The sequence below is a fragment of the Propithecus coquereli genome, unplaced genomic scaffold, assembly GCF_000956105.1.
Source record: "Propithecus coquereli isolate 6110/MARCELLA unplaced genomic scaffold, Pcoq_1.0 Scaffold148, whole genome shotgun sequence".
Classification (NCBI taxonomy): domain Eukaryota; kingdom Metazoa; phylum Chordata; class Mammalia; order Primates; family Indriidae; genus Propithecus; species Propithecus coquereli.
This window is the reverse complement of record NW_012139191.1, coordinates 1,744,925-1,772,512: the sequence shown is the minus strand read 5'-3', so window position 1 is coordinate 1,772,512 and position 27,588 is coordinate 1,744,925. Positions and strand designations below refer to the sequence as shown.

The 27,588-nt window shown below is 46.0% G+C and overlaps 1 protein-coding gene across 1 annotated transcript in view; it reads left to right on the top strand.

Moving 5' to 3' along the window:
* Positions 1-262: 262 nt before the first annotated feature.
* KCNJ6 (potassium channel, inwardly rectifying subfamily J, member 6) overlaps positions 263-27,588 on the top strand; it is a 269,851-nt gene continuing 242,525 nt past the window's right edge. Inside the window, exon 1 of the mRNA XM_012640090.1 lies at positions 263-807. The gene's annotated coding sequence lies outside the window, so the exon portion shown is untranslated. The remainder of the gene's footprint in view (positions 808-27,588) is intronic.

Sequence of the window (27,588 nt, the reverse complement as noted above, 5' to 3'; positions counted from 1 at the left end):
GCGGGCAGGGGGCGAACCCCAAAGGTTCCCCCAGCATGAGCGCCCTCGTTTCCAGTTAGGTGCTGGAGCCGCGGGGGCTGCGCCTGCCCGGCGCCCACCGCTGGTCCATCGCGCGCTACGACGCGGGCGAGGGTGGGCCGGGGTGGGCGTCCCCGGGTCTGTGGCGCGGTCGCTGCCCGCCCCCGCCCCTCCTCCCGGAGCCCGCGACGTGGCCGGCTTTCTCCAGCGCGCGGCGCTGCGCTCGCTCTCATCCCCGGGCCGCGTCGCTTCGTGCGCTGACAGCCGGGCTCAGCCAGTCGGCTGGAATTGAGTAGCATTCATTGAATCTGCGGATTTCATGACGTCTCCCTGCGTGGTCCATCACTTTTATCCTAACCGGGGATTTTTTTCTTCCTGCCACTCTTGCCTTTTCCCTCTTCCTTCCAGCCGGTCGCCCTCCCCGGTCCTACCGGAGCGCACGCCCCTCCGCCCCTCCTTCGGCCCCGGCGCCCAGCCCGCCTGCCCGCTCCTGGCCACAGGGAGCCAGTCCGAAGACGGCCGCACCTGGCTGGAGAGGCTGGGCGGGCGGAGGGGGCATCCGCGGGACCCGGGCAGCTGGACCCAGACCTGGATGACCCGCAAGGAGGATGGAGTCTCCTAACAGCCTCTCGGGGCTGATGTGAAATCTGACCCTCTGATCCCAGTTTTTCTTTTCCTTTTCTTTTTGTATTTCCTTCCCTCGCCATCCGTCGTGTAGTGGTTATTAAACCTTGCTCCGGTCCAAGAGAGGAGATCATGATTGAATGACACCACCCCGTCCGCAGCAAGGTAAGCGGTGCGCTGAGTGGCTGGAAGGCGAGAAGCTGGCATCCACCTGGGCAGGCGTTCCGAGCCCTCGGGTCCCCACTCCCCACTCCCCAGTTCCGCCGTCGTTGCATGCATCTCCGCTCTGCTGAGAAGCATCATGCCCAAGTCAACCGAAAGGCGAGAGAGAAGCCGGTTACATAACAAGGGAAATCTGTTTCATACGGTTTTCATTAGCAACTGAAAACTCGAACGGGGGGCGGGGGAGGAGGGGTCTGCATGCCCCGGCCCGAAGAAACACAGTCGGTTATTGCAGGCAGCGTCTCAGCATCCGCTGGCAAAGATGAAATGCACTGATTAACTGGCAGGGCTGGTGATGTAGTCATGTACAGTGGGGAAAAGCCCATTGTCTTTGTGGAAAGCTGTATCCTTGTCCTGCTTTGCCTGGAGAGGAGGGGAGGGGAGAGAAGGGGAGAGGAGAGGAGAGCAGAGGAAAGAGGGGAGAGGAGAGCAGAGGAGAACATGAGAAGGAGGAAAAGTGCGCGGTGAGGAGAAGGCAGGGAATGAAAAACAGAATACTGTAACTCCTAACTCTTCCCTATCTATCGGTAAAACCGGAGATGTGATATGATGACTAAAAGCAGTGATAGGGAGATCTTCCTAAGAGTAAACTGAATTTTATTTTGTAAATGGAAGGAAAAAAACCCCTTCAGATAAAATGAGATATTTATGGCATTTTTAGGGGGTTGGGTGAATCTGCTGACTTTGCTTTCTCCTGGGTATATTTTCATTTCCATCAGGACATTAAGCTTGGATTAGTTTTTAACTGAAACAACATCAGTATTCCCCAAACCTAATAAAATCCTGGGTGGATCCACAGGTATATGTCTTGTGCCAGGCGCAATATGGAGCAACTCTTAGGGTGAAAATATATCTTCCCAGATACAGCCACAGAAATGGGGTGAGGTTAGTGGAGAAACCAAATACCAGAATTTTCCTAAGAATCCCGCCTCCACCCCCCAAAAAGGGAAAGGAAAAAAAAAAAAAAACTCCAGCGTTTGAGAGTTGGACATGTATTATATGTTTAGAGTGTCTCCCAACTGCTTTTCCCCAAAGTCCGCCGGCCCAGGGAGCCCAGGGCACAGGGGGCAATGCCCATCCCCGCCAGCACCGTTCCCTGCCTGCCTTTCTTTTGCTGGAAAACGGGGAAGAGTGATGCCCACGAACTGCTCAGAAAGAAAAAAGGGCTTGCTGTAGTCAGGGCTGAGCTAGCTAAGCTTCGCCCATTTTGCCTGGAGAAAGGAAGAGAGAGAGCTGGAGTCTCCATGGCGACCCAGGTGGGAGGGGAGAGGCCGCTCCAGTTACAGAAAAAAAACATTGGACCAAACTTTCCCGGCTCCAGGCACAGGAATAAGCCAGTCACGTGCCCTGTGCAGGGTCTCAGGGCATCGGCCGTGCCCAGCTCCCGGTCGGCCACGCTCGAGAGGGCGCTTAGAGCTGCGGGGTCCCCTCCAAGCTCGCGCAAGTCGCCCGGGGGACGCGGAGGGTTCGGGAGCGGTTCCGGATTCAGCACCAAGGCCAGAGCCCAGGCGGCCGCCTCCCGGGTCCGCAGCCCCAGCGAGCGGTACTCCCTGCCTGGGTCGCGGGAAGTCAATCACTTTCTGTAAGGAAAAGATTTTTTTGCTGGTGCAGAATCTGGATATCAAATTATCCGCGGAATTACGTGAGGCAAAGGAGCTTGCAAATCATCCATTTTATGCATGGCGGTGCATCAGAATAACTATTTAAAATCGGGAACACTGACACAGGGAAAGACCTGAGCCGAACCGAGAATGGAGAAAAGATCCCGTCTACAAGGGGGAAAAGGGCACGCGCGCGCGCGCGCACACACACACACACACACACACACACACACACGCACACCCGGATCAGCCCCTGAGGAGAGTTGCTAGTTTCATCGGAGTCCCTTTGCTTACAGAATCATCCATTCATTCCCCGCCCTCTCACTCTCCCCTCCTTAACTTTATATTGGGCATGGACGGCAGCAAGGCGCTGTGGCAACAGCAGGGCAGCGAGAGACCAGCCAACCAAGTTCTGCCTAAGGGTCCTAAGACCCAAGAGGGCGGAGAAATAGTTTCCTCTTAATCCAGACCTGACCAGCTGGGAACAGAGCTGGTGAGCTCCTGGAAAAGGGACACAGTGTGCTAGCAAGATGAGAGCCAGTGATCCCGTCCTCAGGCCAGCGTTTGGGCAAGGTGGCTACATTTCCAAGGTTGCAAGCATAGGAAACTGAGAGGAGTCACTTCTCTTAATACAAACAAGGAAGAAGCTGTGCGGAGGGGAGGATTTCTTATCATTCAAGTTCCATTTCAACCTTCATACTGGGAACAGGTAAGTCCATGGAGCTCTTCTGCCCTCATCTTACCAGAAAGCTGGGCTCTGCCCTTTTCTTGTCTTTGGTAGTAGGTGCCCCCTACTATCACCACTGATATGATGAGGAAAAATGGTACAGGAAGGTAGAAGTCATCTTTCAAGTAGAAAGCCTTTAAGAGTGGCATCCAGGTGTTACAAGGTGCGGTTTGAATTGTGGAGCACAGTCAAGGTTTGCAACTGGTTGGAAATGTGGATAAGGTTTCTGCAGTCCTCTCTTTTGAGGATGCACCTGTGCATGAAGCTTGCACTGTTTCTGTTTAACGGTAAACAAGATACATCCTGGTTTTCCGTGCTGGGCTTTCCAACCGTGGGCATGTTGTTGTTTTCCAAAGACAATGCATGCAACCACTTGGGACATGGTTCAAGCTGTGTATTTAGACCTTCCAGTATTTTTTTATGATCAGTAGTGAAGGAAGAGCAATTTATTCCAAATCCAGGCAAAAGGGTAAGAGATTACACTATCTCTTACATTTGGGTTCCTGATGAGTGTTGACAAGTTTATCCATGATTTAATTTATTAAAAAGTGGCTACCTACAGTAGAGAGAAGTGATGCATGGAGTATTGTTGGGACTTAAACGAAACAGCTATACCCTGGCTTTGTTTCATCTGATATTATCAGCAGAAGGGAAGTAGAGATTAGTTATAAAGATAAAGCCATACAAGAATATATATTGTTAGATAAACAAAGTAATGTATTTGTGAGTTCTAAAGTTCAATTTCTCTCATGAATTAAAAAAAGAAGGGAGTATATAAATAACCTAGATGTGGGAAAATTCTCAATCAATAATCTTTAGTTCTGGTAGATTCCATGCTGATGTATTCAGTGCTAATTTACCAAACTATGACTTGATTTCTTCCTAGATGGCTAAAATGTTATTATTCCCTTATGTAGTCAATAGCATGCTCTAGAATAATTGGTTTATCCATTTCAAATAAGATTTGTTAAGGAGAGCAACTTACTAAAATTCACCCCTGTGCACTTGGTTCCATTTTGCAATTTAAAAAAAAATTATTTTGATACCTCACCTTGGTATTTCCTAAACATCAGTAAATATTGTATTCAACTGTATGACTCAGGTCTTTATTGAAGACATAGGACTTACGTAGACTGTTTCCTTTAAGAATACAAAAATACTTTAATTCTCTCTCATATTCCTCTCTATCCTCTCACAAACTATCTATAGGATAAAAAGAAATCATGAAAATAGCGGTTTAAAAAGCATCCCATTGGAAAAATTCATTGGAGATTAAAATAAGTAAATATGCCCTTATGGAATCTTAACCCCATTCACTGATTTTCATAGGTAGAAAATGTTGCTGCCCCAAAGGGTTCAATGTTGACCATACAAACCTTCATGAAAACAAGATAAACCCTCTTTATGAAAAGGCAAGCAGGCAAGGTGAAGCTCTTCTCTTTTTCATCAAATCTTCCTTAATCAAATGATATGTAAGTAATATGTAGATTAATAGAGGAAATAGACCGCAGTAAGAGGAAGGAAGATAGCAAGAGAAAAAGGCAGTTGTTTATTTTTACCAGCTTTAAAGTGATGATACTTTTCAAAGCAAGGTTTTTGTTTTTTTTAACAATGATTGTATCAGAATTTTGCTTGGTAGAATTGAGATGTTTGAGTTCAATGAATTTGGATTTATAGCTTATCAAGATGACATTTATTGTTGCTTTACTTTACCTTGAGTAATTGATATTTAAGTACCAAAAGAGAATTGATTCACTCTAAAGTTTTAGAAAATTAGTAAATCTGGTAATATCAATAAAAGGGGAATTGGTAGTTAAGTTGAAAAATCATCAAAATACTCTTGTTGAATTAGAGTATTCTTTTTAGTTGTAGTTAAAATGTTTTGTGAGGTAGAAAAATAAAATACAGTCATTTGGAATAAAAATACATTTTAAAATAAATATATTTTAAATAATTAAAAATAATTATTTCTGGAAATAATTAGGATCCAATAGCAAGAGGAGATTGTCATAATTGCAGTTAGTGCTCCAATGGTAGTCTGAATTTCCTCTGGCAAAGTGCCGAATATATACATATGCTTGACATCATTTTAATAACATTAATAGAAAAATTATTTTTCTCAAATAAAGAACAGTGTCATCTTTAAAAGAATAGTCTATATCCTCCTCCCTCAACTGTAACCTTGATCCAATCATACCTGCTAATCAATTCTAAATATTCGTGTATTAATTTATTACTGAATTGAATCGTTATTTAAACAAAATCCCAGACAGTGATTTTTGCTCAGTGTACAATGCTCCAATGGCCATTCAAATCTCTATTTTGTCCAAAATGCAATAAGACCATTGATCATCTTTTCCTAATTATCATAGGTAAAATTAATCCCAAATTTTAAACAAATGGCTATTTTATTCATATCTACACAGATGTATCCAAGTCAGATTAACCCATTAACCCCTTCAGTCTCACATTCCACATTTTCTCTCGTTGGCTGTGAGCAGGCCCAGGCACCACACAGCACTGTGGTTCTTTGGTGGGTAGACTTTGGCCACCATTCACCACCAGCCTTACTCCCAGTCACAGAGACGTGGTTTCTGGTATGAAATCTTTACAAAAGGAACCAGAAAGTGCACCCATGAGTAAAAAGATCCATATTTTTGCCAACAACTGTTTTGGGACTAAATCTGAGTGTATTCTATGTGAGAGACATATCTATAAATTACTTAAATGCTGGTGCTGTGGTGGTTTCCTCTTTAAACTTACAGACATCCACTTTTTTCCTATCCAGGATGAGAATTGTCGTTGGTTTTTTTTTTTTTTTAAATGATCCTTTACATTTCCTTCACATCATACAGCAGGGACGTGTACAAGTGTGACGATGTGCTCGGTAGCTGGTCCCCTCCGTGATTAAGAGCAGAGGCTCTGGCGTCTCACTAGCTGCGTTTGCATCAAGGTCCGGGGTACCAGTCAGTTTTCGTGAGGGTTGGTGCGGTGACAGCATCCCCACCATCTCAGTGGCTTTACTGAACAAAGATGTCTTACTCCCTGAGCCGCATCCCTTTGCTGGTCACTGTGGCTGTGCTCCCTGTGTGCTCTTCACTCTGAGATCCAGGCTGAAGGACCAGTCTGACCTGGGACATTCCATTCCAGTGTCAGAGGGATAAAAGGACGTCAAATTAAGCAATGGCTTAAAATTCCTGCTCAGATATGGCACAAGTTATCCACTCACATCCCATTGGCCGAAACATGTCACGTGTCACACCAGTGCCAATGGCCAGTGGGATGGAGATGTATATTTCTCCCACAGTGAGGCACTGCCAGTCATGCAGCAACAGGTGGAGACATATAATCTTCTTACAGAGAGGGAAATGAGTAATTGGGGACAGTTTTATAATCCACTACACTAACTGTGTAACCTTAATCAACTTTATGCCTTGGTTTCCCTATCTATAAAATGAAAGTAATAATAATAACATCTACCCCAGAAATGTTGTGAGAATTAATGTGACAGTGTAAAGTTCTCAGCACAATTTCCAACACCAAATAGGCATTTTATAAATAGTAGATGCTGTTCTTCATCTGTTACAATGCGGCAATAAGTTCAGTTCTCACTGAGGTTATGTACTATATTAATTATTATGGATCACTGCTGCAGCAGAAAATCTCTAAATCTCAGCAATTTAGCAAAATACATTTTTCTCACTCCCATAAATCTAATTGCCTGATACCATACAGGGACCCACGCTGATGAACACATTGTCATCTTTAGCACAAGACTTCCAAGATCTCCTGAGGGCTGATACCCAGCTAGCAGACAAGGGAAGAGTGAGAGTAGATGATTACGCAGAAGATTTTAATGATCCAGGTCTGGAAGTAACATATATCACTCCTACCCATCTCCTGGGGTCATAGCTAACTGCCAGAGTAGCTGGATATTGCAGTTTAGCTCTGTGCCCAAGAGGAAGGGAAACTGGTAGAGTGAATACATTGGAGTCTTTGGCATATAGACCCAATATAAATGTCTGGCATCAAAGAGATACAGGTAATATGGGTTAGGAATAGGGTGGGGTGGAGGAAATGATTTGTCCCAATGGTGAAAATATCCCTGGTAGACATAGTATTTTGCTGTGCCCTTGAGTCATTCTTCAGTGGTGTATTTTTTTAAACAAATTAGTTGGGATGTTTTGACTTTTGAAGTGGGTGTAAATGATGCTTAACAAAAGAGATGCAAATCCATATTGTTTGACTTCTGTTAGCTGAACTGTTAAAGTAGATACAAAGAAAAAGCGCCAACTTCAGAACCCCATGCTCCAGAGAAACTTTCTAATCCTGACAATTACACCCACATTGTGTCTAAGAATGCTGAAGAATTAGATGGTGTCTTCCAATATCTGCTGCTTGCTGTTGACTAGCAATTTGCATTTTGTTTTGAATCACATAGGCATCTATAGGTTAAACACATGCTGTAAGTTTAGGTTGAATTAATCTAACAATAGTCAATGTTCCGAAAACAGAGCATGTATTATAATAATTTGTAAGCAGTCTTTGAGAACGTCTCCCTGCCTCAGGGTACCCTTGGAAATTAACATCCATACTTTTCTTTTTTTTTTTTTGAGACAGAGTCTTGCTTTGTTGCCCTGGCTAGAGTGAGTGCTGTGGTGTCAGCCTAGCTCACAGCAACCTCAGAATCCTGGGCTCAAGCGATCCTTCTGCCTCAGCCTCCTGAGTAGCTGGGACTACAGGCATGTGCCTCCATGCCCGGCTAATTTTTTCTATATATATATATATTTTTAGTTGTCCAGATAATTTCTTTCTATTTTTTGGTAGAGACGGAGTCTCACTCTTGCTCAGGCTGGTCTAGAACTCCTGACCTTGAGCGATCCACCCGCCTCGGACTCCCAGAGTGCTAGGATTACAGGCGTGAGCCACCGCGCCCGGCCCATACTTTTCATTAGAAGCAAGAGACCAGCTTTAATGCTAAACTCACCACCTAGGAAAGAGAAATGTCAGAGGCAAATATCTGAGAAGGCTATGAGAGAAAGAGCCAGAAGAAACAGGGTGGTGATCCATGATGCTTCTAGCTCTCTTACGTCATTCTCGCTCCCCTAACTTGATTCCAATGCCACATCCATGCAGCGCCCAATGAGTTTGTCACCAAACTCAAACAGTGAATACCACTAGCACTGCTAACCCTTCCATGGGGTAGTTTCACTGGATCAGAAAACTCTTGACTGCTTTAAATATCTTGCCATTCCAAAGTAAATAATGTCTCGTAGTGGAATTTCTGCTTAATGAAGAGAAGTTTTTCAAGCAGAGGGTTTATTTCACTGCCACCCTCTAGCATTTCAATCTCAAAGGGACCCAATTCAGTCACATGCAGGATGGTAGGTGAGTCCAAACCATGGCGAGAGAAGTAGGGGTGTTTTGCCTGGAGAATGCCTGGGGGAGGGTGCATTACAGTTGTTTTTGAGGAACCTTGGTATTCGAAGATGAAGGAGGGATTAGAATTTTTCTGCTGTACTCTGGGCGATAGAAGTAGGACCCAGCAGTAGGAGCTACAAAGTGGCATATTTTGGTTCAAGATAAGAAAGAACTTTCTGTAGTCAGAGCTGGGCAGAGGTAATATGGTCTGTTCTCTCCATTTGCACTGCCCTGAACTCTCCATCACTAGAAAGCATGAAGAAGCTGAGAAAGCTAAGAAGCAAGGTTAGAATGCACGTATTTTAAAGTCTCTGCCAACACAGAGCACTTCTTTCTAATCCTTGGGAGAAGAGCAACACTCTTCCATTTCAGGCAACGAATCAGTGCTCCATGGGGCCATTAGCTTTGTTACTTGGGGAGCCATCATTTCTCTATAACAGAAATGAATCGTACTTAACCAAGGTGACATTCCAGTCCATACACAAAACGTGTGGTCAATGCAGCAGTCTCATGACTAAGCTGCTGGGCTATAGGAGTCCCCACTCACAGAAAAGACTTACCCTTGCTTTATGTTGTCAACACACTCTGCCTTCAGTCAAGAGATAGGGAATGAAGTATCTCTTTGGAGGCTTCTCCATAGCCTTACAGTCTTCTCAGAGCCAGGACTCCCTGACACATCAGCCAGAGTACACTTCAGATTTGTAGACATTTCTAATGCACAATACATGGCACTAAGAAGATGTAATTCCTACTCTCGAGGAATACAGTTTCAATAATGGCAAAGAAGGAATAGATTCCTTCCTCTTTAGTGATCTCCTAAAGTCTCGCCAGTGAATACCCTAAATATATATTCACTCTCTTGAATTTTCACCAGCCCCCCTGGGGTGGCCAGGCTACAGCAATAAGGCATATAAAAAGAGGACACAGAGATGAAGGCAGACACAGAAAGTATTCTGTGTTGTCATAAAAGGGATTCCTTCATTGAACATGAGGCTGAATCAGGCGGCCCCATTTCTTGTCAGCACTCAAGGGGTATTGTGCCCCAAGCCAACACTTCCCATGTCTCCTTGACTGGCCACTGGCCACAGATGGATCTCTGTGGGCAAAGGAAGCATCAGAGCGAGCTGACAAAAGTCAACTTAGGCCAGTAGTTCCCAAAGTGCGTCTCCAAGCCAGCAGCAATAGCGTCACCAGGGAACTGACTACAAGTGCGAATTCTCAAGCTCTCCCAAGATTCCCTGAATCAGCAGCTCTGAAGATGGGGCCAATCACCTGCAAAGCCCTGCAGGGATTCTGACACACACTGAAGTTTGAGACCTTCTGGCTTAGGTTTCCCTCCAATCTGCTTTAAGGAGTTACTCTGAGACACGATGCCCCTTCTGCGCACAGGAGAGACCTCGGAGTGTGTGCTCATGCAAGAGCTGTGCAAAGTCACAACTGGAGATGGAACGTCAGCCTTATCTGCCGCTGCATGGGCAGGTTTAACCTGGACTCAATGCCCAGGGTATGAAAAGCAAAAGCAAAATGCTTTTGGTCCAACAGATAAAATATACATGATCACACTAAGTTTCAAAGATTATGGGCAGAAAGCAAGGACTTCTCTGTTGCTATTGTTATATAAGTAAACTACTTAGTGTTTTGGAATTATAGTTAATCCATCCAGAAGGGGTTTTTTTTGGTTGTTGTTCTTTTTAAAATTAATAGTCTTCTCTATTATCCTTTAAATAAAAGACACTATCAGTGAATAAGAATGGTGTACTCTCGAGAAAAGCCACATTAAGAAAATTGAATAGAGGGCTTATCATGACAAACATTTATGCAGTCAAGTGAGGAATAATTATAGCTACATAACATTTACTTTCATTCAAAACATCTCTTGACCATCTTCATATTGCCAGAAATTGGCCTTTAATAGCTATGTTCCAAATTGCCATAGCTCCTTGGCTTAGTCAGTCAACAAATCTCTAATAAGTACCTACTATCTAAAGAAGACAAGAGGGAAATAGAAAAAAAAGTCCTGATTTCAGCCCTCAGAGGCCTTGGACTTTAAGAAAATAAGAGTATCAGTGAAGCAATAATGTACATAAAGAAGCACAGCATTAGCCGAGAGAGAGTGGTACAGTGAGGGAGGAGAACATTAGGAAGGGTTGGTGTCAGTAGGAAATATCCAAGGATATGGTGGAATGTGAAGGAGTGTTGGAGGAAGAGCAGGATTTGGGTGGTTAGTAGGGTTTTCCCAGGGGAAGGGAACGCTTTCCAAACAAGGAATCCACCTATATCTGGGGAGTTCAGCAATGAGGATTGTTGGTCAGGGAGGGTACGGTCTGCCACGCTGTGAAGAAGCTGGAGAGCCATGCGTTGGCATGGTACTGAGCTCGTAGATTTTTGAGAAATGACTGCTTTGATTGGGGGGAAGTGGTGGGGAGGGATACACCAGAAATTTCAATCTGGCAGCCATGAACAAGACAGACTGGAGAGGAAATGCCGGGATTAGGACACAGCTAGGATGCTGATGGGAAGGGAAGAAGCCCTGAGCATTCTCAGAGCAGTAAAGGAGCAGAGAAAAATGGCCCACGTTAGCGCCATCAGTGGTGCTGAGAGCCATGATCACTCATGAGCCGAGAGAGTAGGCTGGCGTTGGATTCCACCCAAAGAAAGCTCTAACCCTGCACTCCCTGAGCAAGAGGGATCGCACGTGGCCGCTGGCCAGGTGCTGAGTTGAGGGTGTCCCAGTGAATAAATAACGCTGCCGGGAGGAAGGCTGGGTGAGCCGCTACAGCAGCAGCAGTGCCTTAGAGCTGCGGCTTGTCTGTTGCCTTCACATGCAAGCAGTTGGCTGGCAGAGTTGAAGAGCATGTCTTTGGGGATTTGTCCTCCCTGGGGCGCTGTGGGGAACAAGTGTGACAGGGTTATGAATGGGAAATGTGTTAATCCTGAATATGAGGAGACCGTTTCATTTTGTGATCTGGAACCGAGAGTGGACAAGACTCCTTTCTCATGTGCAAAAACAGTGTTGCTTGGTATTCATCTCATAGTCACTCACGGTCACACATGTCAAACTGCAAACATTTTCTCTGCCCAGGAAGTAACATTCACTTATGCCTTTGTCGAAGTCACTGGGACTTTAGCCTTGCTCTGAACCAGCATGAACGGAGGCCCCACGGAAACAGGGATCTACACTGAAAATGTAGAATGGGCTTTAAGTGGAGCCCACCTTAGTGCGCGAATAACCTTGATGTTAAGTGCGGGTTGATTTAGAACTTCAAAGTAAGTGAAGATAATTTTTACAAGACCCTAAAATGATTAAGAAAAAAATAATGAGCTAAAATATCTTGCTGTTAATGAACTTTATTTTTCAAGGAAATAGTTTATTTTGCCTGCACCATTGAGATAACAGTGTTGATCCTTTATTCATGTCGTGTGCCTAAGTTGAATTTAATTTAAATTAGCAATGCTGAATCTTTTGTAAGTCTCAGGTATCACGGCGAATATAAAGAAGTTACGCTAGGTACTGGGTTGATAATGGCTATAATGTGGGGTTCCAGGATCAGAAAATATATTTCACCTGAAAATCTGTGGTTATAAATACTTACACGATGCCAAAGTCATTCACGATAGTCCACCCACAAAATGTGTGGAACCTGGGCCTTAGAGCAACTGATCAAAAAGATGACATTGTGGTTATAGAGACACACAAAACTAGTGTGGGGCAGGAGAACTTAATGAAAACTCACCAGCCATGTTCAAACAAACTCCCAATATTTTCATTGAAACAGTAAGGTTTTCTTAAAATAAGCAGTTGTTAAATTATACTAGATCTTTTCTGGTTACCCTCAACCAATCTAAAGTAAATTGTCCTTTTATTACAAAAGAAGTGTCAGACGCTATCAGCTCTAAGGACAGACCCTGAACATCCTCACGTGACTGTTGGAATACACAAGTGTTGTTCTAGTCCATTCCTTTCTTCACGAGGGAATCTGTGCTCAAGTTACTTCTTCCATTTTTAACTTTCCAGACTAGCTGCTCGTATTGCTAAAATAAGACAAGACTTGATACGTGGATCAACAGAGTGACAAGCCCTATGTGTCCTTCCTGGCTTCTTCCCAGGCTGGTTCAGACATTGGTGACCTGGTTGAATCATTTGTGTTTCATATTCCAACCATTCTGTCCCCTTACAGAACCCCAAGATTTCATAAAACAATCAAGCATCTGAGAAAAGATGAGAGATTTCATTGAGTTGGCGAAGAAAGGGAAGCAGTTGAGTAGGGCCTTGAAGCCCTTAGCACATGAGAAGGAACCACATAGTGGGAGAGGGGGATGAATAGCAGTTTCTCATAAGTAGACAGAGAAAACAGGGGTAAGATACAGGCAAAAGGGACTTGCTGAAATCAGAGGTTCTGACACCCCGGAATTGTTTTAAAAGGAAAGAGGGCTCATTTATTTGCTGTCATCTCAGAAAAAGCAAAACGATAGACTAGGTGGCTTCTCGAGTTAGATGTGCAGGTCATTGAATCTGAGATGTCAAAGTATATTTGAAAATGCCACCAAGATGCAAAGTCATGTTCCCATGTTTGTGGTTCCTCCCTCTCCCCCTGGGCACTGTCCCGGGGGGCCCTCCTGCAGCCCGCTCATGGGCCGACCCTCACATGCATGTTTTTCCTCTCTGCCACGTGCAAACTTTGCCAGCAAGGGCCAGATGCACGTTATTGCATCCTCCATGTGGCTCTTCTAAGAGTTTCATGGGAGAGCCATTCACTATGTGGTGTTGGATAATATTTCCATAATGCTTAAAGTGTGCTGAGAACTATTGAAAACTATTAAAAATACTTTTCTTTGAAAAATGAATACAGACTATATTATTCCATGTAGTGAAGTTGTAGCCAGTTCTCTAAGTTCAGTGAGGACTCACGGTACGAGAAATTAAACACCCGAAGACTGTATATGTAGTTCAGAGGGCAGACAGGAAGAGCCTTTTCCTTCTCTTAGGAATTTGTACTAGTGAAAACGTTTATTCCAGATGTTACTAGGATGCAGTATTTGAATGATGGGGAAAAGGAATAAATTTGTGTTTCAGATGGGACAAGTTGGGTGGGTCACAGTCACTTCTCTAAGCCATATAAAAACTGGAGCACAGTCCAGGCCACCGGTTTCTGGTATTTCTGTGTTGGTATTGTCCTTCCAAGTAGCTTTATAGATCTTCAAAACCTAAGCCCTCATGCTGTTAGCCATAACCACATTTCCTTTCAAGAAGCCTCAGAGATCGGAGTTAACTTTGAGTCATGCAATTCTATACAATGAGCTTTGACAGACACTGAGCTCTATTAGACAAGTATTTCACTTCTGTCTAGATCAGGTTTTCTAGCTACAAAATAAGGATACTTCAGAAAAAAACCCAATAAATTAGTAAGCTATTTTTCCTGTCCCTTGCTTCTAAGAGGGTATTGAAAATTATAAAAAGAAATTTAATGATTTTATATATTTTTTAATGCCAAGCATATACGTTACTTCAGAAAGCAGATATTCTAAGCAACACTTGAAGGACTTTAAAAGAGATATAAGTAAGTTTAAGGATAGAATAGTGACCCAGATACATCCCAGACACCCACATCACCAAAGTGTGAACCAGGTCCAGCACGACACACTCACTGACATGGAGAAGAGAGCTCGAGTTTTAGAAAGATGTTTAACAACTGAATTGGAAATCCTAGGTTGAAATTCTGTTTAACCCTGGGTTGAGTAGATAATCCAAATAATTGAATTAAACCACAACACCCCAGTCCTAAGCATTCTCACTCATCAAAGTTTTATGGTAAACTCAAAGTCGACACTCCTATGATTACAAATGAGTTTCAAAATGTTTATAGATATGTGTGTACGGAGGTGGGAGCAGCTCTCCACATTTATACCTATGTCTCCAGAGAGTTATATACATGGGTTCCATACAAGTGGCACTTTTCAGACCCACCCTGGGGAAACTTCTACCACCAGAAATATAGAGAAAGGTGTATTTGGGGCATGGCCTGACTTGTAGAAACCAACCTACTCTTTCTCTGAGATGGCACTTACCTTTAAGTAACTTCCCAATTTTAACTCTTCTACAAAGCAGGGAATGTTTATTGCTAATTCAGAAAAGTAAACAGATGTTAACATCAGTGAAGGCTGTACCCAAACAGCTCGACCAAAGATAATCAGATACCGTCAATTTGTTTTACCTGGGCCTCCCTCATTTATTTGTGGCACAAGTAAGCTATATTCAATGTAGACAAATCTGAAAATTCACATAAGCTAAATTTTTGTACAAAGGAAGGCAGAAAGGAGGGAAGAAAGGAAAGAAGGAGGGGAGGGAGGGAAAAGGAAGGAAATAGCACATACAGTTAAATATGTGAATTTATTTATGTTTTTTAACTAAAATTGGATCATCATATACACTATTTTGACCACTAATTTTCTTACCTGGTGATACACCAACTTCTTTCCAAGTCAGGAACTGTGGGCGGATTGGAGATTTCTTTGTCTCACTCCCTGCACTTCAGCCACCTTGCTCACGGCCTCAAATGTGACAGGTACTTGTTGCATGGGTCAAGGCCTCCTAACCCACTGTTTCTGCTGCCCGCGATGGTCTTTCTCCAGATTTCTTCCATGGAATCTTTACAGAACTGCCGCCTTCTCGGCAAGGGCCTCCGATCCCACTCTCTGTAGTCTGCGCTCGCACCCATTCTCCACCCACCCTGCTGTATCCTCCTTCCAGATTAATTTCCTCCGTAGCAAATGTCACCTTGTAACACGCCACATAAATCAGGTGTTTGGTTTTGTTTATTTTCTGTGCCCGGCAATAGAAGGTGAGCTCCTGGGGTAGAGTTTTCCGTTTGTTTTGTTCACTGACGTATCCCTAGCATCACAAACGTTGCCGCGCACATAGGAGGTATTCCATATGGTTGAATAAATATAGACTGTCTCTGTGATGGCTGTAAGTGATTCTAAAACATATCTACTATGTCTTTATTATATCCTTTATTTTGCACATTAGAGTTGTTTTCCCTTATTTGTTGTTGTAAACAGTACTGTCATCCTGCACACACCGTGTCTTTGTACACACCCTATCAGAATGCCTTTTTAGTATAAAGCATTATAAATGTAATTGCTTGGAAAAAGGTAGACACTTTTTAAAAGCTCCTGTTACATTTCACCAAATTGCCCTTCAAAAACACTGTACCTGTTTATATCCTACTGTTTCCCAGTGAAAGAGCAATCTCTAATCCATTGATCCGTTGGCCACGTGAGCAATGTGATTGGATGTGAGGGCATTCAAAGAAGCTGGACTAGGTCTTCCTCAGATGCCAAACCTTGTGCCTGCTTGAGCCACTCAGCCACACGGACTGGGCCAGTCACCAAGGAGGAATCAATGTCAGACTCTGAGTGAAAATGTTCCCACGGTGGAACTCACATGATACAAGTTTTCAGGAATGATGTCCCCACCATTAAGCCACATGGTTCTCGCAAGAGCCCAGTAAGGGAGGGCACACACCGTTATCGCGTTTTGTCGATGGTGAACTGAAAGCCAAGTTCGCACGGGTAGGTTGTACGAGGTAGCCAGGATCTGTATTCAGGGTCGGAGGCTCTGGCCCCGAGTTCGGGACATCTGGCCTCAAACTCTTCCCACCTCTGGTCTTAAAGCAATTTCCCAGACTCGATCAAGACCGACTCTTCCATTAATATTCTCTGGCTGCAAGTGTGCAAGATGTGTTCTTTTGAAGAGATTTTAAGAAACCACAGTTTGCAGTAGCGTATTAGCTTCTTGAAATACTGTTACAATTTTTAGACTTGAGAGCAGGAGGAGAGAGGAGTTGAGAAAGAGACAGCGAGAGAGAGAGAGAGAGAGAGAGAGAGAGAGAGAGAGAAAGTGAGAGAGTGAGAGAGAGAGAGAGAGAAAGTGCAAAAAGGGAACAGTCCAGCTAAGGGCAGTTTCCTTAACAATAGCTTTTCCAGTCTAACTTGGCTGCATTTCAGGGCAAAAACAGTTTTTCCCTCTGGGTTCACAAACTATTATTAGTTTCACATGTGCAAGAATATTATTAAAGCGATGTCATGATTGCCACTGAGATTATACACAAAAGATAAAAATCTTACCCCCTCCCGCCCACCGTCCCCCACCCCTGCCCAGGAGAAACAACACAGCATCTCTCCGCAGACGGAGACATCGCTCCCTTTCTTACCTGATTTCTCCTTAAAACTTCAGAAAGTTATGCTCGTTAGAGGGTTGAAAGCTTTTACTTCTTCACAGAAGGGGGGAAATGTCTGCATTTTTTTATTAGGTAAGTTTTTTACCTTTCTTCTTTTAAAACATTAAAAAATATTTTCTTGTCAAAAGGGGATGTTTAAGACTTTTGTCTGCATTCAAAACTTCAGCCACGAAACACAGAAGAGATGGTAATCAACATTAACAACTGCAAACAATATGCAAACTAAGAGAAAAGGAAATCTCTTTCCCTGGCTATGCTTTCATTTTTAAAAAGGACGATTTCACAAAGATCACAGCGATTTGGTTCTTCCAGTACCTCCGGTAGCCGGTGCTGTGGTGTCACCCCACTTTGCAGACGGAAACACGGAGACACAGAGGGAAGTGTCTTTTATCCCCCAGGACGCAGGAAGTCTGTGGATCCTCGTCTGCTACTCCGTCCTCCATCTGGGCCCTTTCTAGAGCAATCGCAGAACAGTAACACGTTATCGGCATTCTTTAAATTTGAAAGAAATGAAGTCCAATGGGAACAACTCTCGAAAGGCCGCCTGCCATGGCCTGCCTGGAACAGAATTTTCCTTGACCAGTAAAGACTCCAGAGCCCATCTGGGGACCCCTCAAATGAAAGACAGCAGAGGCCACAGATGCCAGGCTGGTGTCAGCAGGCCAACATACTAAGACACACGACACTCTGGGACAACCTTGGCCACCCCAGAGATACTGATTTGACAATCTGTGGTGCCCCCCGCCCCACTTTCTTCCCATCTCCCCCACAGGGGTACTTGTTCAGAGCCCCCCAGGCGATTCCAAAGGGCAGACAGGATTGAGAAGCTACAATAGCGAGAGCACACAGCCCAGGTTCGAGGTTCCCTTCAGGGACAACTGTGTGACAGGAACCTTCCGTGTACTCGCTCATGAGCTCCGTTTCACCAGGGCTTTCCTGTTTGTGATGTCACTTGCTCTTTACTCCTACAGCGAATAGGGACTGGGTCCCACTGGGTCCTAAGTGCTGTGGCAACTCTGGGGCAAGACCATTCACACTGGCAGGTGGCGCAGAACACGATAGCTGTAGTGATGAGATGTCCCTGCGATGGGCACATGTGACTGTCAGGTCTGCACAGGACTCTGGTTGAGCCAAGGCTGCAAAGACAGACACTTCCTGATGGGCGTGGGCCATCCGAGGTGGCCGTGGGGACAGAGGCTTGCGGGGACAAAGGAGCAGAGGGCAGTGTGACAATGGAGTGCCAGCCCAGGGAGAGAGGGTGAGGAGGGGTCTGTCTCGGGGATGGGCACAGGCCACAAGGGACAGGCATGGCAGGATCAGGACCTTGGATATCCTCCCAGAGGCAAGAGGGAACCAAAGCAAGATTTTAGACAAGGCAGTGGAACAGACGGCTCTGCTTCTAGAACAAGTGTGTGGTATGGTGGGTTGTTCCTACTGCTGTGGGCAGCGCAGACTTGAGGCTCCCCCTCCGTCAGGAGTCACTGACCTCACACCTTTCCCCACTCCCCCGGTGTGCCTCCCTGCTGGACCACGCCTTGGCTGCGGACAGGGATCCCAACCACAACCAGGGGTCTGCAAGGTAACCGTAGAGGGGGCTTTTTCTCAGAGCTGCCTTCAGAAGATTTTGGAAGCCAAGGCAGCCTCATAGTGTGGAGAGAACCCAGTTCTGCCCAAACACCGTCACTCCCAGCATTGGGATATTGCTTAAGTCCCTTAGCAAGAGCAGCCACAGCCTGTGTCCCTGCAGGCGGAGCTCTGGCTCCCACACGCACCAGCTGCCCTCCTGACACTGGGCAGGAGCCGTGGGCCCTGGCCCTCCCCGGGGCACGGCCACAGCTCCCAGAGGGACCCGCAGCGCCGGGCTGCAGGCACTCAGCTCTTCCTTCCCTCCTGAAGCTCAGGTGCCGCTTCCGGGGCCAACCATGAGCTCCAGGCACTGTGTCAGCTCGCCTCGCCTCGTTCCGGGCAGTGACATGTCTGTCAGCGTGGGGTTCCCACGCCTCTGGGGCCCCCACACCTCTGGGGCCCGGGTTTACTCTCTCCGAAGACTGTCGGCTTGTCTGCTCCCCTGACAGACACCGGCTCCTGCCAGAGAGGCCCTGAGCGTTCCTGCAAGGCTTCGAGTTCATTCACCCCCGAGCCCACATGCCGCCCTCAGGTCTCCTCCTCCGCGAACCAGGGGTCGGGACTCTGCCCTCCTGGCCAGACCTGTCTCCAGGCTCACCTGGAGACCCAAGAAAGGTGGCCTCTGCGCCTTCACAGCCCATAAGAAAGTGCATGTCCCACACCCAGGACGTGCCAGGCACCATGTAGCAAAGACAACCGACCCCCACTGCCAGCAGGGTGAGAAGCAGCCGGCCCACACCAGCCTTACCATCCCAGGTGGGAACAGGTGTGTGTGACACGGCGGGACGATGCAAAGGGCTTCAAAAGTATCAGCAATTGCCATGGGCCAACAGGCGTTTGTCAGACTTCTGTGAGAAAGCGTCTGATTTCAGGGGTGGGATTGATTTCACGCTGGGAATACCTGAGAAACTGCAAGATTCTACAACAAGGCTTTGCCTCGCATTTCCAACTTTTCGAAATCAGGAACCGAACCGGAGCACCACTGTCGGGCAGATTCTGCTTCAGCAGATCTGGGCTGGGGCCTGGGATCCTGCATTTCTAACAAGCCCCCTGGCCATCCTGACGGTGCGAGGTTGTAACTTCCACGTGTCTGCTGAGTGACTCATGTTGCTTTGTATGAGTTCAGACAGACACCAAAGAAGGATGAATGAGCTTCCAGGACGCGCCTTGCTAGACCATCCCCTGATATGTTTGTTTTGTGGAAGGGTTAGGCAAGAATTATAAGGCTTCCTGAAGTTAAAAACTGATGGAGAGTGACAGGGTTTTCACTGCACCATAATTTAACAGATCACGTTAGGATTCCAGAGGGCAGGGTGTTGAACAGAACCAGTAAAGGAAAAGAGCAGGGAAGAGCCCAGAATTGAGCATGGCTTGTTTGTATCTATTTTTGACACTGCTCTGGGTTATGTCTATAGCATCTCTCTGCCAAAGTGCATCATGGCAGCTTGGAAGAGGTTATTTATTGAAGTATTTTATTTTATTTTATTTTATTTATTTATTTTTTTTTTTAAGGATGTTGAACACCTTTTCTTTTTTTTTTATTTCAGCATATTATGGGGGTACAAATGATTAGGTTACGTATGATGCCCTTGCCCTCCCTCCCACCCAAGTCCGGGCTTCAAGTGTGTCCATTCCCCCAGAGGTGCGCATCGCACTCATTATTTGTGCACATGCCCGTCCCCTCCTCCCCCCCTCTTCCCCTGACCAACATCTAATACATGTTATTCTTATATGTGCACTTAAATGTTGATCAGTTAATACCAATTTGATGGTGAGTACATGTGGTGCTTGTTTTTCCATTCTTGGGATACCTCGCTTAGTAGAATGTGTTCCAGCGCTTTCCAGGAGTATATAAGAGGTGCTATATCACCATTGTTTCTTAAAGCTGAATAGTACTCCATGGTATACATATACTGCAGTTTATTAATCCACTCATGTATTGATGGACACTTGGGTTGTTTCCACATCTTTGCAATTGTGAATTGTGCTGCTATGAATATTCGAGTGCCGGTGTCTTTTTCATAGAGTGACTTTTGCTCTTTTGGGTAGATGCCCAGTAATGGGATTGCTGGATCAAATGGTAGTTCTACTTGTATCTCTTTAAGGTATCTCCATATTGCTTTCCACAGAGGTTGCACTAATTTGCAGTCCCACCAGCAGTGTATGAGTGTTCCTACCTCTCCGCATCCATGCCAACATTTATTGTTTTGGGTCTTTTTGATAAAGGCTTTTAGAAGTAAATTCTACCTTTTTCGATATTTCTAAAATAAACATCTTCAAATGGAAGGACCAAGGAAATTTCAGCTGCTGCCCTAGGAATATAATAAAGAACCCAAGGTAGTACTTGTTTGACAGAAATGTCAAAAAGCATCAATTTCGAATAAGGAAGGGCAGTCAGCAAAGCAGAGGAACAGAAAGGACCCCCCCTCCCTCGCTGCGGGTGAGAGACGGCACATATCCCCACTTATACAAGAGGTGCTGGGGTCGACCACTTTGCAAATAGGTACTGGCCAAAGAAATCAATATTTCCCTGCAAAAAGGGGGGCAAATTTAAAGGAACACCCAGGAATGTAACGGAAAACTATGAAAGAAACCAGATGAGTGGCAAAGAAAGCTTAAATTCTTAAAATGGCTCACTCTCCTGAATAGTGATTTCTTCTTTAAAAAAAATCCTCAATAAATATGCTGCCACCTCATTGCCAGGATCAACAATGGGCAAACTGGGGGCAGTCTTAGCCAGCCTAAGCCCCACACTCATCCTATACCCCTTTTCCCAACTTGTCTCCCCATCTTTGCCCAGCCTTCCATCTCTACCATGGCCTCCACCCAGTTCCTTCATTTATACTAGAGTGTAAATGACCTAGCAAAGACCCGAATGAGCAGCCCAAATGTACTCCAAGTTTCTCAACCCATTTGAAGCTACCAGATTTTTTTTTACAGCTACATCTTCAAAACTGATACAGAAGAAATATGGTCAAATACTGATATCCACTAAACCTGGAGTCAGAGCCTGGGAATTCCATGTACTTTCCTGACTTTTTGAAATATTTTATATTAATAATAGCTATTGAAACATGAAGTAGGTGACTGTATTTTCAACAAGGACCATATCAATGCTGCTTCTACAGAGGAGGTGGCACCTGCATCTCTTCTGCCTGTCACCTGTGCCGTATTGGGATGCTCCCTTTGATATGCAGCGATTCAACGCCCTACCTGCACGTGAGCACCTCCTGACGAGCTTTGAAAACATATCCAGGTGTGCCCCTCCCCCTAAACTGATCAAATCAGAATTACCGTGGGAGCAGCCTCTGCATTGCAGGTTTCAAAGGCTCCCCACGTGGTTTTACTGGGCAGCCAGCGTTGAGAACCATTGGTTTAAAGAGTAATCACAAGGATGGTGCGAAGAGGTACCTGCAAAGTCCTGAATGTTAAAGCTACCAACGTGCAAACTGATACCTTTTTCTTATTGCCAAGAACCGGATGAGAGTCATGTGATGTGTGTTCCCACCCTCATCCCACACCTACAACCCTCAACGCCCCTCCAGCCCACCACACCACTGCCTCTAGCGCCCTCACCACCACCGCCGGGCACACCAGCAGCAATGAGACATGGCAAATGCATGGCCGAGGCATTCAATGATCAACTTTTGTATCTGGGCATCCAAATCTCGTATATGAGGGGATCCTGGAGAGGGCTTGGTAGCTGGAAGTTCAAACAGTTGTAACCTGGACCCCCAAGGGTATTCCTAGGTTTAATTGGGTCTCAGAAACCCTGGAAATGTCCCTTCTTACCCAAACAGCCCGCAAATAATCGATCAACAAATCCCCCTTTACACAAATTAAAACATGCATTAAAGTTGTTTCTATTTTGTAACTTTGAGGGACACATTTCTATGCAGTGCTTAATAATCCTTGGTTTTCCAGCTAGTCTGAACTGTTTATAGGTGCGATGCCAAATTTTGATCTATATGTAACAGTTATTTTTGCTACAACTAAAACAACATACTGTACGGGGCAGGGGGAGAGTGTTTTTCTATGTGTGTGCATGTATGTATCTGTGTCTGTGTGTCTGTGCTGGTGGCCGTGTGTGTATGTGTCTGTGTGTATCTATGTGTGTGTCCGTGTGTCTGTGTGTGTGTGTATGTGTAAGTTCCCCCAACTTGCTTTTGTGAAACCTGTTCCCCTTTTAATCCCCCCACATGGCTGCTGAGAGGTCCACCCATGAAACTATTCCAGGAAAACAAAAAGGAGGAAAACCTTCTCCTGCAGACCTCCCCCTCCTCTCACTTCCTCTGTCACTCACCTTTCTGGGCCAACTGAGCATTATTTACTTAGATTCAGGAGAGCAGGGGATAGCCTCAGGATTCCTTGTGTTTAACTTCAGGAAGAAATTTCTAGAATTTATTGACAGACTTTCAATATCCAGTACTTTACAGGAAACATTTTAATAACGTTGTCCCCACGTGTCCTCTTGCTATATTTGATTTTGTAAAGCTTTTTAGAAAAAATCTCAGTAGGTTCCAGCTTCAGTGGGGGCTTGTTTTGTTCGCCGGCTTGTCTGCTTGCGTGCAGGGGAGGGAGGCACGGTCACAGTCCGTATTCTTCTGAGCTGCACTGACGTGGTTTGCTTCCCGTGCGTGGGGGACTCGCAGGGGTAAACCTTCTGACACACAGAGCTGCCATGTTTTATTCCTTTGTGCATGATTTACACTCACTTGGTTCTTTTCAACTCCCAGAAATCAGAATTCTCAGGATGTGTTTCACACATAGAAGGTTTGAGTCAAACCATGAGTGGGTTTTCTGTACAGACTCACACATCTTGCCAAGTGAGTCAAAGACAGGTCGGGCTTCTCGGAGATATGTCTTCTAGCACAACAGGAGGGCTCCGAAAGCAGAAGTTTTATATGTCGCAGGTTAAAATAGATCTCAAGCTCTTTGCCTTAGACACGTGAATTGATTGTAAAGCACTTTTGAGAAATATGTATGTTTTGCAAGATGATATTCTAAATTAAAAAGCAAACAAAACAAATGAATTCCTGCAAGCTAGCTCACTGTTCTGAGTTATGCTCAAGTCCTAACCCCCGGTGCCTATGAACGTGGCCTTATTTGAAAATAGGGTTTTTGCAGATGCAGTAAGGTTAAGATGAGGTCGTTGAGGTGGGCCCTAATCCAATATGATTGGTGTTCTTATAAGAAAATAGAAGATGATGTGATACTGTGAGGAGATGATGTGAGGAGCGACAAACACCACGTGAAGACGGTGGCAGAGATTGGAGTGGTGTGTCTGTAAACACAAGAAATGTCAAGGGTTGCCAGAAACATCAGAAGCTCATACAAAGGCGTGGAACAGATTTTCCCCTGCGGCCTTCAGAGGGAGTGTGGCCCCGGGGACACTGGATGTGGGGCCTCTGGCCTTCCCCTCAGGGTCAGCAGGCCCTGAGCAAAACTGCGGACCACACCCGTTCGTTTCCCAGCCCTGCCCTCCCCCACTGCCCTGTGCCGTCTCTTAAAGCCCACGCCAAGGAACCCAACACGGTGTTTCAGTGAGCTTCTCACTTGTCGCACATGGAGCCTTGTTCTTCACCACGAAATGGAAGGCTCTTCCGCCTTCAGTTGAAATATTTTGTAAGGAATTGCAGATACGAACACAAAACTTACAGCATCCAGAGGTAGAACTCCATTTCTCTAGACCTGAACTCCACGTAGCTCACAAGCCCCCATTTCGAGGAAGTAGTAAAACAACTTGCTAATTTAAGGTACCTCGGTCACTACGGTTTGCATCCGACTCTGGGGTCATCTCTGGTTTGAGGTCTCAACTTCTACGAACTCCCCAGAGGTGTAACTCGACGGCCCGGCCGGCAGTGGCGGCCTCAGGACCTGCTCCGTCTGCTGCCCGGGCCACAGCACGGCCTGGCTCCGCGTCTGAGCCGCACATCTCTGCTGGTGCACACCCGCCTGTCACTGCCACTTCCCACTCAGGAGTTGGGCTCTCGCAGTTTACAGACAGGTTCCTTGGGCCACCCGTGAGCAACGAGGTGCAGCTCTCTCTGTGGGGTGACACCCAAACTCGCCTGTGGGTTTGTCTCTCCTGGCCCACCGGGTTTCCAGCTTCAAGGATATGGCTGGACATGGGCCCATTCTTTCTACTCGCCCCAACGAGTTCTCCCCACCTTCCTCCCATCCACCTGGTAGGGTTTTATCTCATATTGGTGAGAAAACGGCTATTAGGACATCATATCCTCTTTCCAAATCTGAAATTTATAAACTTTATGCTCCAAGCACCCCAGGGCTTTGTGCTGGGTATCCAAAGCTAAACTTTGAAGAACTTAAAAAAAAAATCTGTCTGGCTTTTGCACTCCAAAGCCCTGGCTTCCAAGACTGTTTTAGATGTCAAAGCCAAGAATGTCGCTCTTGGTTCCTGCAGGATTCTTTTCCTCCTGGGCCAACGAGCTTCAGCCTGTGGCTTGAATGGCAGAGACCGAAGGGGAAAGAATGACAGAGAATGCTGTGGAAATGTCAGGAAAAGGAGAGAGGAAGGAGTTGGGGAGGAGTCAAAAAGGTTCACCAGCACCCCAAACTGCACCCTGTAGTGAGGCCACCTGTGCCCCCCACAGTGTCCCCTCCCTATCAACCCACCTGAGCCCAGAAAAACCAACCTGAGCCTGTCACGGAGACGACTGGAACTGCCTATGTCGCAGTAGCTAGGGACCCCACGCCGTCTCATCCCACCTTTGCTGCGCCGGCCCTAGATGTCCAGCTGCGGCAGCACAAGATGAAGCCCTGGTCTGGCCGGCCCGGCAGACTGCCCCAGCCCCACGCAGCTTCACAGGGCCCACTGCCCGGCAGGCTGCTGTTCATAGCCAAACAGGTGAAAGATTCTAACCTTCCTCTGATCTTGTCTTCCTTTGCCTTAACCCAGTTCACCTGACTTTCCTTCCGCATCCTGCAGGAAAGAAAAAGGAAGCCGTATCCAAATCATCAAGGCATGAAGTGAAGCACTCGAAGTCAAGCTTGTTCTAACCTCAGGACCTTTGCACTAACAGTTCCCTTTGCCCAGATCACTTGTTTCCCAAGAAATTTGCAAGGTTTGCTCCTTCGCACTCATTCTATTTCTTCTCAACTGTCATCTCATCAGAGAGGTGATCCCAGACAGACCACCGTAAAACAGCCACCACAAACCACTCTTTATCTCCTTACCCTTCTTTAATTTATAGCATTTCCTGGAATTTGTGTACAGCTATAACACACAGCAGTTATTTCTGGCTTTCATCTTCCCCCAAAAAGTAAGCTCCGCGGGAGCAAGGACTTTGTCTTCTTCATTGCTGAATCCCAGTACCTGGAACCGTAATGGCATATAACGGGCACATAGTAAAGATTTCTTGAGTGAAGGAGTGACAGCAACCCCTGGAAATTGCAACCCAACTGGGATGGAGCCTGGTTTTGCCACAAGCCAACCCATGGCTCATAACCAGGGTGGAGGTGGAGGAGGGTTAGTGAGTACAGAGCCCTGTGCCGACACTGGGGTAGGGCGTGGTTATGAAACAGAAGAGTCCTACCATGGTCCCACAAGGTTGGCGTGAGTTATTTCACTTTGGGGACCTCCCCCTGCGGGTGACTGCACCCAGGGTCTTGGCGGGGGTACCGGGTGCTGGAAATTCGTTGGTGGCGAGAAGACCAAGGCTGAGCTCCTCAGGCAGGCTCGGGGACCTCAGGCCACTGCGAGGGTTTAGGGCAGGCACCAGAAGGAAGGGCTTTGCAGGGCAGAGTGAGGGTGGAGGGCCCACATCTGCCAACCTCAACAGAGGGATTGTGGAATTTAGAAAAGAAAAAAACCTCGAAGTTGGAGCAGGCAGAGAAAAAATGAGAGAACTTTAACTAATTAAATCCACATTCCCCGAGGGCTTTCTGTGTGTTGGCACAGTGCTCGGTGCTGGGGAAAAGACACCTGAAAGTCATGATTCCAGCCCTCAAAAAGCATAAGCCAGAGGTCCTAGAAATGGCCCTGAAACCAGAGCACGAGCTAGGCTTTGCAGGAGGCTGAAGAGTTGCAAAGTGAAAGTGGACAAGCGGCAGACAGCTCCTCGTCTGCCGAGAGAGGTTCTCGAGTGGGCACGTTCAGAGACTTAATCATGGGTTACATTCAAAAGTAGCCTATAGGTGCGATGCTTTATTAAAAGTGCCTTTTGCTAACTCTATTTTTAGAGGATATTAATTATGTTACCTTTTGACTTGAAATTGGGGCAGGTTAGCTCTAATTACATGGGATTCTTTAAGGAGCTTGGAAAGACCCGGCATGATCCACCTCCAAACCCAAATTATTGCTGACTCCCTCTTTTCACTTTCAAAGAAAAGCTAGTGGTCAGCAGCAGAACAGGGGCACTGGGGACGGTGCCCAGGGGTCCGGCTGTCCCCCGGTGGGATTGGGGAGCCAAGAGTATCTCGGTAAGAGGCTGAGCAGCTGCACACTCTAGCCCAACATTAAAACATGGCCCAAGTCTCTGGCACAGAGTTGGGTTAACTTGAAACTCTGATAACAAAAGATAAAGGGTTGGGTTTTTTCATATAACCTTTTATTCCCCCAAATTTTTGGAGGGCTGGAGTTTTAGCAACAGGTTGTAAAAATAGTCTTTAGGCTTGACCTAGGGTCTGCTTTCTTTCCAGCCCACTCTGCTCCGGGAGAAGGTCTGTTCAATCCATAACCAACATTTCATGTCATTTTATCCACCGGGAGATAACAGCCTCGCCAGGACTTCTTAGTGCACTTCATAAGCCTGGTGATGGCCTTGTGTTTATAAATCATGAAGGAAAATAACCTGGAGAAGGGCTAGTGCGGAGGGCAGAAGGCATGCATTAGTCATCTATTGCCGCGTAACAAGTGACTGCAGACTCAGCGGCTTACAGCACCACCCAGGAATTACCTCACAGCTTCTGTAGGGCAGAGTGCAGGCTCGGCTGGGTTTTCACGAGGCTGAAATCAAGGTGTCAGCAGAGCTGCATTCCCTGCTGGGTCCTCTTGCAAACTCACGTGGTTATTGGCAGAATTCAATTCCTTGAGGCTGTCGGACTGAGGTTCCCGTTCTCCTGGCTGTCTGCCAGGGACTGGGCTCCC